At 39.5% G+C, this 16784-nt stretch overlaps 1 protein-coding gene across 2 annotated transcripts in view; it reads left to right on the top strand.

Annotated features, from left to right (window-relative positions):
- Nucleotides 1-9509: 9509 nt before the first annotated feature.
- UBXN7 (UBX domain-containing protein 7) overlaps nucleotides 9510-16784 on the top strand; it is a 54083-nt gene continuing 46808 nt past the window's right edge. Inside the window, exons 1-4 of one of the 2 annotated variants that reach the window (XM_051212347.1) lie at nucleotides 9510-9678; nucleotides 9713-9889; nucleotides 14766-14914; nucleotides 16420-16623. The gene's annotated coding sequence lies outside the window, so the exon portion shown is untranslated. Of the gene's footprint in view, nucleotides 9679-9712; nucleotides 9890-14765; nucleotides 14915-15686; nucleotides 16624-16784 lie in introns of those variants that run through there. The other variant, XM_051212348.1, reaches the window with a different exon arrangement.

Raw genomic sequence — 16784 nt, 5'->3', positions numbered from 1 at the left:
ATTCAGATCTGGTAGAATGTATAGTTAGAGAAGAATATAGCCATTGGTGAATATGTCACTAGAGAACTGGATAGAAGATAACTATTTTTTAACGGGAGAAAATACATGGTTTACGTCTGATGGCATCTTTCGCTATATAAAAACTCTCTACGTAACATGAACAACCCACTAACATGGAACCACTAACTGTCCGTCAGATACTAACCATCCCCTCCACTCATATCTTTCTCCCTGTATATCGTCTGGTAGAACGAGACACAATCACATTAAAATCCATGCACGCGAACAAAAGTATAAAAGTTCTATAACGCATTGACTAGCAAATATACACTGTGACGAACAGGTTGTTAGAGATAACCAAGTCAGTAACCTGCATTCCTGACGTGTATTTAATTTCGAAAGTTTTGCAGTCTTTCAGATTCTTTAAACATTTTTTTCTCTCTATTTTGTCTTTGTTTTTGTTTATTGTAAATGGAACTTATTGAAAAACCTTGTGCTGAGAAATCTATTTTGTACCAAAGTATAATACTGAATAAAGCTATTGATGATGATAATAATAATGACAACGAAGATCAAGAGAAAACTCAGATGTAAGAAGGAACTATAGAAAATGATCCTTTCCACCTGTTGTTGTTTGCAATTAGATTATCATTGTTGTTACTACCAATACTGACATTGAGCATTTCAGAACTGGCTACTTTGAGAATAGTCATACACAAGACATCCCATGAGTAGCTACTGTTCCTTGATTTCTGTTAATCAATATTCGGGAAGAGGAGGCTGAAGTAAGAAGCTAGAAAGTTCCCAGTTAAATTCTAGAATGCCACCAAAAATTATAGAGTGTTTAAAAACGGTAGTAAGTATATCATTAAAACTATGTGTGGCGGTTAACAGTTTCCCAAAATAAGTAGTTCCGTAGATCTTTGATATTGATGCTACCCTCACTTGTTTTACTGGATCCGTCCTAGCTGAAGGCGTATTTGATAAAATTACTCGAAATTAGTGCGAATATTTTATTTTACTCTATGATTAAAGAATACAGATATTGAAATTCTCATCAAAATTTTGATGTTCACTGAGCGGGAGCATTTCATGTCCCAACAGATAATCAAAATCGGATGTCGGGGTATCACAAAGGTGATGCATAATAGTGCAACAGAAGATGGAACATTCTATATTTGAACTGGCAAATACATTCGCTCTCCCTAAATATATTCTGGAGCTACTGCCGATCTCAAGCAGGGATGAAAGAGGAAATTCGAGCATCACGTTAGGAACATCATTAAATGGAAAGGAACTTTGTTAACAAGACTTAAACTAGCTGTTTGCTCAAACTATTCAGACTCTGCCCTGGGAGTTAAAGGATCTACATTTAGAACAGTTATGACGCCTCATGGTGAAAGCCAAGATTCTCCACAAGCCACTAAGTCATAGCACCGTTTGAGAACCAGAGCGACAACCGATGTGGGTATATGTCTGCATAGTGTGAAAGACCGAAAGAAACACTCGAGTAGCTGGAAAAACGAAAAGAAACAATCTGACAGTGCTTTCAACAAGAGAATCGTTTATGGGCTATATATAAAATATTGGTTTTAAGTGAGATACTGATGTATTTCGGTCATGAAGAATAAAGTACTTCTCACACACAAGCAGTCGCAGTAGTGCTGTTCAAATAAGCACTTAAAGCACATCGGGTGGCGATCTCACGAGTTCAGAATCACACCAATATCAGTACTAGGAAATGTTTGTTATTAAGCCGAATGAAAGGCTCAGTAGATGCTCAACATAGACATCAGCAAGCTGGATTACTTGAGGATCGATTGTTCTTACTGTGAGGAATTCCACACCTTGGAAGAGGCTCGGAATGCAGTTGACATCTCGGACTTTGAATCTAAGGACAACTTAACCCGTCTATAACATATTATGATGATTCAGTCAGTCAGCTACAAAGTAGGATCAGACATATATGTACATGGATTCAAGTTGCCATACTTCATTAGCACAACAAGATGAACACCAAATTCACAGAACTAATTAATTCAATGGTGGTAATATTCAAAAGAAGGATTGTGTATAAGGTTTAGTGGAGCCCTTTATTTTGTCGTCATTTAGATCGAACGATTTTTGTCGACGTGCTCTTCACTTTAGTGGCTCGTGATTTGTCTCCAAGTAGATCGTATGAGTGGTTGTTATTGAAATATATATGTCGCCTATCCTCATATACAATCATCGACTTAAATCGCGTTAGTCAGTGACGGAGTTAAATAAGTCAAATACGAGAATGGACTATTGAATACATATATTTTGTATATTAAGCGAATGGAATAGAGCGAAGAGAAATGACGTGCAGTGTAGAAGGCATATGAGCCAACTCCATTTAACCAAGAGAAACCACTGAATGCTTAAAACGAAGATAAAAAGACAGAAAAAAGAACAAGTTGTGGCGAAACTTGGTGGAAGACATCAAAGGGATGAGTAGCACTCAGGGACAACTGGTAATGACAGTCCAAGACAGAGCTGGTTGGGGATTCCTAATTGATGGCCGATGAATCATGAGGGATAACGGGCTCTGATAGTTTTATATTATTAGCTCCCAGGGATTTCTATACGTTTCAGAGTATTTCATTAGGACTAAGTGTTACGGGAGAACTGAAGACTTTGGCAGATTAAAACCTTCATAATAAATGTTATTAATTTCACTACGTTTCTGGGTGTGTTTGTTTTACTCAACTTCTGAACCTGTCTGTTTATATCATTAATTTCGGAGATTTTGGTATCTTTTGTCTTTGTTTTTTCATATGGGAGTTTTTGCTCCGGGAACCTACAAAATTGAAGAAAGACATTTGGGTCGACTATTTGTAAATTGTGAATAATCTTTGGTACGTAGATTGGAGTTTGGTTCTAGTGTTAATTTTGGTTCGTAAATTGCAAATAGATCGATAAACCATACTTCAATAACGGGAACGCAAAAACTTGGACGTAACACTAGGCCTCTTGGTCAGTCCAAAATGAAGGATTTAGTCACACTTTTTTTGGTCCTGTCAGTGGAAACCATTTGGATTTCTTTATGCTCGTAAGGAAGTAATTGAAGCCGTCATAATCCCGAAGAAATGTTTACGAAATGGGCAAGAACGTTGGTAGGAGGACAACCAAATGTAAGAAAACTCCGATGATTGGATCTGCAAGGCCACTAACGTTTGCATGTTGGAAGGCCGAACATTCACCAGTTCAGTTTTGTACATCCGCAAAATTATGGCTTAGATCGGTATTAGTACACTTATCTATGCTACTAGAAAAATAGATTTAGTCCCAAAATTGTAGATTTGCCGTATTATGACTACCTAATCTGTATGAGGTTACATGGAAGTCACACCATAGTCCATACTGACGCAACCTGTCGTGACAGTCAGCAAAAAGACGTTTAGCGTTTATGAAGAATACACTTGAGCTGAGTATAGAATCATATATCCGATATGAAAAGGAAGAAGTCACACGCCTGCATGGTCGAGTCATGCCACACGGACCAATTGTTCCCATGTCCACCATTTTCGACCTTCTCTAAGTGTTAAGTGTTGGATGCGAATTGTCTCAGTCACCACCGCACATCCTTATGGAAATCAGTCATCTATATTTATTATTTAGCAACAGAACCGAGGTCTTATTCCTAGGATGAAAGGCTGAACAAATCGTCAAACACAATTTTCTGTTAGTTCTAAGGTTGAGGGATCGGCTTTCCGATATTTATTGAAATTTAGGCAGTCGGCTCTGTGAGACTTTTGATGCTCACGGTAAGTGACTAGGTCACTCAGGGATTATACACTTGTAAGTGATGCATTGTACGCTATCCTTAATATGGTCTACAATACGTGGTAAATGAGGTGGTAAGGAGGTGTTTGCAATATTAGAGAGCTTATATGCATACTATTTTTAAAACTGCTTCACACATACTGTTGTCTCTTACCTAAACTATTGAATGCCGTATGAATTGCGCTGGTTGCCCATCACCTGTCTCACCTTGGGATAATCTTTGGCTTCTCTGACTGTCTATTATGGATTGTTTTCTCATTATTTTATATATTACGATTAAAAATGTCGTAAAAGTGTAGAAGTCCCATGTTTGAAATAAAGGTTTGACGGTTACCGAGCTAGTGTCTGTAGTCGCTTGTCAGTGGTCAAATAAATGAACATTTTTCCTGTTTTCTGACTATGACATTCACGACATGAAGTCGGGGGCAATCATAATAGATTAGCCTTGGTCGAACACATAAAATTTCATAATTTGGCAGATGAAAATAGAGAATCTACCGCTAACACTACACACGGACGTAAATAACTTTGAAATCCGAATCACATATCTTTATGCCAGTAGCAGTTGATAGAAGATTCTTAGCTACCTTTGTTTGGCTGTCACAACCTTTTCTATAGGAGGCTTGACACGCGTTACACTTTTGAAGGTAGTGAAAGAGAACATTATGGGTTATGTTCATCGGTCAATATTTCGCTACTACCACTTATATTTCCCTTAGTGGGTGCTATCAAATATCTGGAGCTATCATTTAATACCGTAGTAGGACGACAAATAAAGCAAATTGTTTGCACGGTCAGACCACGAAGGTAACGTAAGTAAAGCTTCTGAACAACTGAAATCAGAAGTTTACCCACGATAGGAACAAATAGTTCCCAACTTCTGCCAGAAGCGTTAGAAATTTTGTAGTTGAACTTGAAGATGCCACAAGTTATCGGAGTTTGACAGTGCCTTAAACAATGACATCTTTTAGAATCGAAATATGCCAACTCAGTCAAATCAGAAGACAGAAGCGAAGAGGTTCAAAGATGCATTTGATAGGCTATCGGTATATCTAAGCTGGCTAGTGGTTGTGAAGCACGGTGTACCCACTCGCGATCTGGTGCGGATGCATGACTGAGCACCTCCAACTAAGCGAGTATAATAAAATCAGTGGGGTCAGCACCAAAAGTCAAAGACCTACATAGCCATTTGTTTCGGGGATTTATTTGCCGCTACAAACTAACCAACGAGTAATTGCCCTGAAATTCAGCTATCCCATATTTCAGAGATAACCGCGAGTGCAAGTTATCAGATAACGTCATGAAGCGATTAGCAGTTAGAATGTTTACTTTATTTTCATTGTAGGATTATTTATGAACTTCATTAGGAATTTAACGATGTCTCATATTAGTAGATTGGGTTCTCTTTTGTCACAAGTCAAAACGCTATTCGTGTTGCCTTCAAAATATGGAAAACTTCGAACTCATATTACAAAGCCACATTGCAAAGATGTTAGCAAGATAACATAAATCATAAAGATTTCTACCCTTCTTAATGAAGACTGACCGCTTTTCTAACCATAAGTCACTCGTTAATTTGAAAAAGGGCAGTGAATTTTGTACTTGATGTGATTATACTTGCTTTTGGTACTTATTGCACTAAAAAGCATTCTTGGTCTACTTTAACTAAGAGTTCTTTGGTTAACGTTTGAAATTTTTTGCTACATTTTGTCCTGAGTATCTGTTTTTAGTCCTTGACTAACACTTGTGTTCACATTGTTATCATTTTTTGTTTTTAAACCTTTTAAACCGAATTACAATGGTTGGTAAGACTCACAAATGTGGGCAACCAAATTGTTTGTTCTCCGTTGAGTAGGGAATGCAGTGTGACGGCTGTAAAAAGTGGTATCACAAAATGTGTACACGACTAGGTCCGACGGCTTACAAAAGATGCTCAAAGCCTAACTCGCATTGGCTTTGTATGTTCTGCTGTACGGATAAAAAGGTACTAATACAGGAGGCTATGGGCCTATTGGCTTTGGCCTGCAAGAAAAACGATGGCGGAAGCACTGATAACAGGAGCACTGATGATGAAGAATGTGTCAGTGTAGTAAGTGCTGCTACAGGACCCATTAAACACCTGACTGCGGTTGACGGGGACGTGAAATCTCCGTTGACATTAACGAGAAATGAAGTGTCGCTTGATATTGACATCGGCAGTCATAGACCTCTAGTCGAAATAGAAGATCCGGATAAAACTGTCACCGTTCCACATAGTCCAGGTGTGGCTGTTCTGAGTGGTGACAAATGGACTTCGGTAAGAAGGAAAAAAAATAAGAGGAAAAAGGCTGTAGGCAAAACGCAGCTGGTCAGCAAGACATTGGAAGGAATGTCATCAGAAGAAAAATCCTCACCGCGTGAAAAGACAGATCTCTCTGAGAGATCAGTCATTTTTCATAAGATCAGAGAATCTTCAGATAAAGAACCAAAGGCGAGATTTGAACACGATCTCAATCGTATTAAGATATCATTAGGTAAACTACTCCCAGATACAGTTTCAGGAGTCAGTATTTGTAAGCTTAATAGAATAGGAAAATAGGTGGATTCCGAAAGTCCTCCGAAAAACCACCTCCTGAAGGTTACATTCAACACGGTGGAAGAAAGGAGCCTGATTCTAAGTAATTCACGTAAACTGATAGGATCCGGAATATGTGTCCGTGAGGATGTCAGCCTAGCTGATCGTATTAAGAGACGAGCTGCAGAAGCGGAAATAAATGAACGTCGCCAAAACGGGGAACGAAACATTGTTCTTAAGGGTTTTCAAGTTGTAAACGTTCGGAGCAAAACGATTCCCAAGCCACTCTGGGTGGCAAGGGAAAGCTCTCCACAGACTTAAAGGTATGCTACACAAATGCTCGCAGCCTACTAAATAAAATGGATGAGCTCAAGTCAGTGGTGGATAAAGAGAAACCGGACGTTATTGCTGTCTCGGAAACTTGGTTAACGTCAGAAGTATTAGATAGTGAAATCCAATTGACTGGTTTCATAACCAGTAGGGCTGATAGATTAAACCGAAGGGGAGGCGGGGTTATTGTGTACACAAAAAGTACCCTAACCATAAGATTAGTTGAGACAGTAGCACATGTTTCAGGGACATGTGAACTGGTGAGATGTAAGTTGAAATGCCGAAGGCAAGATATTCAAGTAGTTGTAGTTTATCGCAGTCCAGAATGTGTAGCAGACGATTTTCTCCTTAGTAAACTTAAGTCCTGGTGTAACAACGGTAAAAGTCTTGTAGTAGGCGACTTTAATGCACCATATATAAACTGGGTTAACTTAGAAGTAGGGTCATCCATATCGTCGTTCGACTCCAAACTGTTAGAAACCTCGATTGGACTAGCATTATTCCAACACATTAGAGATCCCACAAGATACGACTTAGGAAACTCTTCTCTTTTAGATTTAGTCTTCACACACGGTGATGACATTGGGCAAACGGCTTTTCTCCCACCACTTGGGAGAAGTGACCATGCAGTCATCTTATTCAAGTTCATGGCTAAGATTGCTTGTCAAATAATTGCGCCGGCCCGTCCTAACATATGGAAGGCAGATATGCAGGCAATTAACTCCGCAGCATCGGCTGAGAACTGGGAAATTGACTCAAAGGCATCAGTACAAGAGGCATGGACTCTATTCAGGCAGTTATACAATCGGGTAACTCAACCATACATACCCTGGACTGTCCCAAAGAAAAAGAAGCACGGACATCCCTGGATAGGGCGGGATATTCGACGCTTACTAAGACAAAAGAAGAAATGCTGGGATGTTGCCATTCGCCTTGGCACAGCAGGTACGATGGAACGCTACAGATCGATAAGAAACGAGCGTATAACTAAAATTCGGGAAGCGCAAAGAAAATATGAAATGCAGCTGGCACAATCTGCACTCAAGCAGCCCAAGAGGATATTCTCGTACATAAACTACAGAACAAGGATTCATCATCAGATTCCCAACCTAATTAAAGTAGGAAGTGAATCTGAAATGATAGAGGAAGATCAGGAAAAAGCTGAGGTTATGGCTGACTACTTTGGGGCAGTTTTCACTCAGGAACCTCCTCTAGAGAAAGAACCAGACCCAATTACAGAGTCAACAAACCAGCTGCTCACCGTGGACTTCGACCAAAACGATGTGCTTAAGGCTCTTAGCACCCTAAACATGGAGAAGTCAACAGGACCAGATGAACTACACCCTAAAATCTTGAGACATATTGCCGAATATATCGCAGCCCCACTGACTGTGATATTCAAAATGTCACTTGACCAAGGTGTGTTACCCATGGACTGGAAGGACGCAATCGTCACTCCCATACATAAAACAGGTCTACGACAAGTTCCATCAAATTACAGACCCGTAAGCCTCACCGGTATTGTAATTAAAATACTGGAAAGAATAATCAAACGGACCATAACAGCATTTATGGAAAACAATAACTTGCTGAACATGGCACAACATGGTTTTCGAAAGGGTCTATCCTGTACAACGAACCTCCTTATAGCTAGGGAGCTCTGGATTAATGCGCTAGACAACGGAAACTCAGTGGATGTTGTCTACATAGACTTCAGTAAGGCTTTTGACAAAGTGCCAACTAATAGACTGCTATTGAAGTTGGCAAACCTTGGTATTGCCGGACCTCTTTTAAAATGGATTAAGGATTTCCTAGTAGGTCGTAGGCAAAAGGTAAGAATAAATTCCAAGTGCTCCATCTGGAGACCAGTACTTAGTGGAGTACCCCAAGGTTCCGTCTTAGGTCCTTTACTTTTTATAATGTACGTTAATGATCTTACAAGTATAGTGCAGTCTCCAATGTTATTATACGCTGACGATGTAAAAATTTGGCGAGTAATAACTGGAGACAAAGACGCATTTACTCTTCAGGCGGACTTAAGTAATATGATAAACTGGTCTAAAGAGTGGCTAATGCCTATCAACTCGGAAAAGTGTGTCTACATGCACTTGGGGGATTCAAAGGTTAATACGTACAACATAGAGGATGTGTCATTACCCGTAGTCCGGTCTCATAAGGACCTAGGGGTGACAGTGAGCAATGATCTTAATACGACGGCCCATTGCCGGGAGGTCGCAGTTAAGGGGTTTCGAACCCTCTGGGCTTTAAAAAGGACATTCACTAAGCTTGATACTACCATGTTCACCACATTATACACATCCTTAGTGAGAACTAAGTTGGAGAACTGTGTTCAGGCTGCAAGCCCCTGTTTAAAAGGTGACTCAGACATACTAGAAAAGGTACAGAGGGCAGCTACGCGTGCAATTCCGGAACTCCGGGGTTTATCACATAAAGAGCGGCTTGAAAAACTGAACCTCTTTACTCTGTCCTATCCCAGACTAAGGGGAGATCTAATATTGATGTACAGAATACTGAGAAATGATTTCGGACCTAACTTATTCTCTCTCTTTCTTCCCACTAGATCGGCACACCTCAGAGGACATAGCAGGCGAGTAGAAAAGCCAAGAACGAACAAAATACCCGTGGCATACAGGTTTTCACACCGAGTCATCAATACTTGGAACCTCCTGCCTGAAGCAGTGGTGTCCGCACCTTCAATTGACTCTTTCAAGAGAAAACTGGACACTCACAGAAGCATACTAGAAAAGGAATAACATAGGCCGTAGGCCTTCTGTCCTTACTACACAAATCTGAATCTGAAATCTGAATCTGAAGTCAAGCGCAAGGTTGGAAAGTTCGCGAAACAGCGGGTCATTACCTCTCCTTCGACTAAATGTTCTTCACTTGACTTGTCTTGCCCTCTTACAGCAAAATGCTGTCTCACAAAGTGTCTACAAAATGTATTCGAGAATTCTGCCAGGTTACCGGTAGGTCATTGTAACAGTGCTTGATGTTTTTCAGGGTCTGACGAAGAAACTGCTCGTTCATTCTTGTCAGCTTGTAATAATAATTTGGAATTGGCTGTTAGTCTTTACATGGATGATCCAAGTAGGGTTCCTCCTCAGAGTTCAACGGAGGAATACCGGACTCCTATTCCTCAAAGAAACGAACAGCTACTCCCCGTTGTTGTACCACTTCGTAAGTTGATCAACTTATTTGTAAATATTTATTCGATTGTAACTTAATTCAAATGGCAGTGTGTTTTACCTCCTGTGATGTTGTACAAGTGTTAGGGCGTGAGCATTTTGCTGGAAAAATAACTTTACTTTGTGTTTGTGGTTTGATTTGTAAATATCTCAAGATCTGACAGCTGTGGTAATATGGTGAATTCTTAAGTACATTTTAGTCTCAGTAGACATGAATCATATCTCGGTTTTGACGTTCGTATTGCACCGTCAGTCTTTTTTTAGTAACACTGCTTTCCAACATGTAACACGGAGAAAAGCGTGTTTACGTGTTTGTCCAGCATCTCATCCAAAACTTTCATAACTATTTTCAGTTTTTGCCATTGTCTGTGTTTGCTTAACCTTGATTCGCTTAGGAATGTTGGTGCCCTCTGTAAGAGCTAGTGGCACACTCCAAATCCTGTCCTAAATCTATCACTTATTAGCTAAAATGATATAAGAGTATTGCCTTTTTTTCACATGTATGATCCTTTCGTTTGAGTATCGTTTACATATTTAAGGTTACTGCTTTCGAACTGAAAATTTTCACTGAATTTACTTGACTCGTTATTTAATATTATTTTCAACAACAATTTAGATCTTCAGTTCAATGAATAGCTAATGCTAAAGTTATCAATGTTTATTTTTTAAACCAACGGTAGTCCGTCTGTTGTAATGTAAACTTTCCAAATTTACTCTGGTAATCACATAATGTTCAGGCAAACGGATAACGGATTAAAAGCATTGATGCTGGCAGGACCTCTACCAAGCAATATGGATCTCCCTACAAGGCTTGGTGGAGCAGTTTGTCATTTCATAAACGGATGTCATATTTTGATCTGATTGTCCCATCTTTTTCAATAAAGACCATCGTAACACTGGGACAGGCTGTACAATGACAAAACCTTTCGTTACTCCTAGATGGAAACTGGTGTGTGAATAGTCAATGTCCTGAATTCAGACATCCGCGATCGAGTTTAAATACCAGGACGTAGAGAGTATCTAATTTATTTCACTAGCAGCCCTCAAAATTTTAATTCTCTTGGTTATGATGTCTTTTTACTTTACTGCTTTTATTGATTATACTCCTCCTTATAGTCTTCTTTCTATGATCAATAGACCATGTTAACGAAGCAGTTAGCAATCCATATACTTTTGACTTTCATGAGAGATGTACTCAAACTTACGGTTTAGGATAACTAACTACTTAGTAAGTAGAAAACAAGTCATATTTTGCATTTCCTTCTGAAAAAATAATACATCTGCTCATGCCACAGTACTGCTATTCTTTTCGACGATTTATAACAAATGGCTAAGTAAGGTATATGAACATTTGAGTTGCATAAAAAAAGTCGTAAATTGCATTCAAATTAATATGTTCAAATTATTGTGGCCTGTTGCGTTTTCTGTATATGTATGTATCAAATGCTCTTGCAAAATTGAGTTTGTATTTGTATTCAATAAAAGTCTCTTGATTCATGTGCTGGAACTTTAGGGGTCCACTTGGGACTGAAAATAATATTCTGTCCCGACCGTTGCTGCTACCTTGACGTGGTGGTCAAACATGTATATCATGACGAACCAGTCGAGTTATACTGACTTGAATAATCATTCCTCAAGGTCCTACCATGTCAGACAGGTTGGTTGGAGAGAGGTAAGACCAAAAGCAGCAAACCCAAGGTCCGAGGGCGAAGTCATACTGCTGACTGTACAAAGGTGTGACAGCAGTAAGGTGTTCCCTTCAAACAACCAGCATAACAGCGATGCTGCCTTCCCACAAGGAGGGTTGGGGTTAGAAAAGGTCGACCCTAGAAATGCACACCTCGCCTTATCCCACGGATATCCGTTTCATGCGGTAAGGTCTCAACAAGTACGAAGCTAACACGAAAGTTACTCACAGAAAGGTCGTATGTTATCGACCTCAAGCAGTTGTCCCTTGGGCACTGCGGTCACGCTCTCAGGTCACTAAGATCACCTCTAACCCAATTTCCTTTTCAGGTACGTCCAGAATTCACTTGACGTCACCTCACCAAAACGGGGAGCCGATCAGATGGCTAGTTCTCGTGGACTGGCAGGTGTAGGCATAGCACTAAGTACGAGGGCAGAACAGGCACTATTAGAGTGGATCCCTGTTAACAGTCGCCTATGTGCTGTCCGGCAACACGGTTCCGTAAGAACTCGGAAGGATAGAGACGCACGTTGTTGCTTTTCGTAATTTCTGCTTACGCTCCCTCTGACTGCAGCCTGGATAAAGTGAATGGTGAATTTTACAAAAAGCTTTCTGACCTTCAAAAAGCTAAACGCTCAGGTATACTACTCATGGCAGGTGAATTTAATGCACAGGTAGGTAGCTTAAATCAAACAGAAAGACATCAAAGTAGGTATTTTAGTATTCCGGCTCAGCGAACAGATAATGGTGACTGTCTGCCGCAACTGTGCTCAGACAAGTACGGAGCTAACACAAAAATTACCCATAAAAAGGTCGTGTGTGACCGACCTCAAGCAGTTGTCCCTTGGGCACTGCGGTCACGCTCTCAGGTCACTAAGACCACCTTTAATCCAATTTCCTTTTCAGGTACCTCCAGAAGAACCCTTCCACGGTGTGGGCAACCGGGAAGTGATAACCGCCCTCATACCTCTAACAGCACTCAAGACCACCTGACTGACTATTTTTAGCAAACACTAATTTTAAGCATAAGGAGAGAAATCGTCTAACATGGCGACGCCCTGTATCAAACTAACGATAGACTCAGACTATATTGTCATCAGTCATCGTTGGAGGGCTCTATAGAAGACTACCGCTCGTTCTGGAGTACATGTTTAGACTCTGGTCATGCTTTAATACGAGGATGCATTTGCTTGCATCTCACTGGACACAGAAAAACCACGTTAATAAGACCCATTAGAGTTGAACTCAGTGACGAAAAAGCCAAAAGTAGATTCTAGGAACAACTCATAAAAAAGAGGAAATAAAAACTCAAGTGTAAGTGAAACTATTTCGGAAGGAGGCTGCACTTTTATCTGCTCCCAGTCCAGACGTTTAGAACGATGGGCTGAACACTTTAAGCAGCAGTTCAGCTGGCATTCATCTACTCTACAACTACCCACCATTCTCAAACAGCCTGAATGAAACATTCAAGTATTTCCAACGACTCTAATTGAAGTTCAGAAAGCTATAGCTAATCTAAAAAGAGGAAGAGCAGCTGGTTCAGATAGATTGGCTGTGGAAATCTTTAAGGATGGTGGTCCAGTTTTAGCGGTTAGGTTGACTAATACTTTAGCTAAAGTCGGGAAACTAGATGTAATCCCATCTGACTGGTCGCAATCACTGGCTGTCCCAACATATAAGAAAAGATCAAAATCATCCTGTGATAACCATAGAGGGATTAGTCTAACTAATGTAGCATCTAAAACACTAGCCTCAATAATTATTGGATGCCTAACAAAGACTCATGAGTTGCAAACATGAGAAAATCAGGCTTGCTTCAGACCTGATCATGGCTACATCGACCACATATTTACCATTCGTCAGATCTTAGAACACAGGGATGCTTGTCGGCGTCCGACGGTGATATTTTTTCTTGACTTAAAAGCAGCATTAGACCGAGAGGTTCTGTGGCAGTGTCTGTCATTGAAATGTGTACCTCAGAAGTACATAAACCTTGTGAGGGCTCTTTACTCGATCACTACCAGTCGAGTCAGAGCTTATGGCGAACTGTCATCTGATTTTGCAGCCTCAAGTGATGTCTGACAAGGCTGTTCACTATCTTCATTTTTGTTCAATTTTATTATAAACCTACTACTGAAAATAACGTTCTCGTCGACTGGATTTTCGGGAATCGATCTATCAGGAGGTCCTTTTATCGACTTAGAATACGCAGATGACATAGTCCTGTTTGGTGAAGACGCTGATAATATTCAAAGTCCTCTGGTAGCACTGAGCAACAGTTCCAGAATGTTTGGGATGCGCTCCTCCTCTTCTAAGTGCAAGTTGTTGCTTCAGAACAAGCCTGCGTCAACACCTGAACTAAGAATAGGGAGTGAAGTAGTCAAACGCGTTGACAACACTTATCTTGGAAGTCTGATCAGCCCTAAAGGTTTGGTGTCTGACGAGATTTCTGCATGGATTCAGAAAGCTCGTTTGGCTTTTGCCAACTTACGTCACCTATGGCGAAGACGAGATATTCGTCTACCAATTAAGGGACGAGTATACCGTACAGCAATTCGTTCTGTTATCCTTTACAGCAGCGAAACGTGGCCATTAGGAGTAGATGCTCTTAAGTTACTGGTATTTGACCACAGATGCCTTAGAAATATTGCTCGCATCTGCTGGGATCACCGGGTAAGTAATAATGAGGTTAGACGTAGGGTATTAGGGAATGATGGTAAATCAGTTGATGAGGTTGTGAATCTTCATCGACTGAGGTGGTTACGTATGCCTGAACACCGATTACCACGACGCGCAATGCTAGCCGGTGTTGAGGATGGTTGGAAGAAAGTTAGGGGTGGCCAAACCAAAACGCGGCATCCTTATATCCAATCTTTCTTTTATATATTACCACTATTGAATTAACTACTTCTATGAATTCGGTGTTCATCTTGCTGTGCTAATGCGGTATGTTAACTTGGACCGATGTATGTATGTGTCTGGTCCTACGTTGTAGCTGACTGACTCACTGAATGATAATATTCTGTGGACTTTACTGTAGTTATACTTATTTATTCTAGAGTAGACACATATCAAGTCTAACAAATAGTTTTCAATTGATATCGTTCAAATTTTATGTTCAGTTTTTTGCTTTGTGAGGCTTTAGCTGTCATAAAGCTAGTATCTTTATTTGAATTTCTAGTTCCTGATCACCTGCAAAACTCACCTCTCATGCAAACACGTCGACGCGCGTTCGTTGCTGAAGATTCGGACGATAACTCAGATGACGATACAATAACCAGTGGTGCAAGGTGCCAGCCGTTTGAAAAGTCACAGTTAGCTTCGAAATCAGTATGTTCATGTTAATTATCCAATCTATGGTTAGGCATTGTTTTGACTAACATCCGATGGTATTTAGTTGTATAGATCATGTTTTCGTGCATATAAATGTTTTACGTATCTGAATGACCTAGTTATTCAATCATATTGATCGCTTTATTTTTTATAAGCTGAAATTTGTTTGCACTTAACAAGCATGGGGTACCACTCTGGGGCTAGTTTTGCATAAACCTAGTTTTAAAGTAGGATATGTGGTAGTTGTTTTGGGCGATCAGTCCACCTATCAAAAAAGTTACATCAGCCATAGTTCGTTGCTGTATAACACTTACTAATCAAGTTATTTCACGGACTGATGGGATGATTAAACGGTCAACATATCCTTTCTTTTGTTCTTGTGTTGAAGAAAGATGTTAACAATGGACGTCTTAGGGTTACATTTATTTTCTAAATGTTGTTTGCGCACAATAAGTCCATCATAAGCAATGTCAAACTCGATAAAAATTTGCATTGGGCAAATATAATTCGTTCTCTCTGATCCAGTCAATTGTATTGCGGTTGTAGGTTCACATTAGATTGATGCTCGACAGATTTTTCGATTTATGACCTAAATACAGGGACTCTTGATCAACGGAGTCAAATAAAACCCTTAAGTCGAAAAATAGGGCTGTAGTCTTTCATTGGTATGTGTTTCAGAACCCCGTGCAATGTAAAGATTGTACGTATATATATATATATATATATATATATATATATATATATATATATATATATATATATATATAGTGCCTGGGTCTGAAACTAAGCTGGTTATTTCTGGTTTGTCGTCCTCATGATTCAGGTAGGCGCGTGATAATAATCTTGTTCGGAATCCATCTATATAATTTCCCTAGCACCAATTAATTTAGCCGTGGTTTCATGTATCCACTATCCCTTAATAGCATTTTCAATTAAGTTGCTAGTAGACATTACTGTTTGCTCTGAAATATGATTACTGACCATACAAGTTCGTCTAAAGATGAACATCTTGATTGTTGATTAAGTGCTTAACTGACTGTCTCTTAAATATATACTTGATATTTTATTCGAGCTGGTCTCTAAGAGTTCTTACTGAGGTTCACCAACATTGTTTTATGATTCCTATTAATGATCACTACTATATCTTTCAAGTCAAAACTAATTGTTCGCCTGACACTTTTCAAATAAAATCCATAATCAGCCACGTGTAACGCTCACTCTAGAAGAATTTCATTTAAATGATAGGAGAATCTCTTTAATTTTCATCCTATAATTTAAATTCCTGCTGTATTAGAAAATATCCACAAAGTTTTATGCGTCACTTGTAATATTTGCCTTCACTTTGTTTATTGTCTGAACGAATTAGAACTTAGTGAATTTATTGTCTTTATCACTGAAGCTACAGGTAAATTTATTGCAAACCCTGTAGACTGAGCCACAGAATTAGTTGCACAAATAATATTCTTTCTTAAACAATTTTCATCATATCTGTTTGTTTTAAGGATCATTCAATTAAACAACGGTGTTCAAACGATAATGGATCTGATTCGACTTTACTAAATACTGATGGCACTAGCTCTGGTTCTTCTTCACTTTCTTCGGGGCATATTAATGGAGTTAAAGATGGTGTTAAAAGAAAAAGAAAGCATTTGCAACAACTTTACCAACCTCCAGTCGAGATATTGTTCGATGGGACAGTACAAGCTGTAAGTGTAAGAGTAATTGTTTTTAATTGAGATCATGAATTGATCGACGTTAGACCACCATTGGAAACCTGGAAGCACTAGACGACCCCTTTGTCCTAGTATGGGATTGTCTATTGAAGAAGGGTGTGCTTGAGAAGTTTATTAGCATCCTAAAAGCCCTA

This window comes from Schistosoma haematobium, chromosome ZW (assembly GCF_000699445.3).
Source record: "Schistosoma haematobium chromosome ZW, whole genome shotgun sequence".
NCBI classification, from domain to species: domain Eukaryota; kingdom Metazoa; phylum Platyhelminthes; class Trematoda; order Strigeidida; family Schistosomatidae; genus Schistosoma; species Schistosoma haematobium.
Note: the sequence above shows the minus strand (reverse complement) of the source record. Positions and strands in the feature narration are given on the sequence as shown.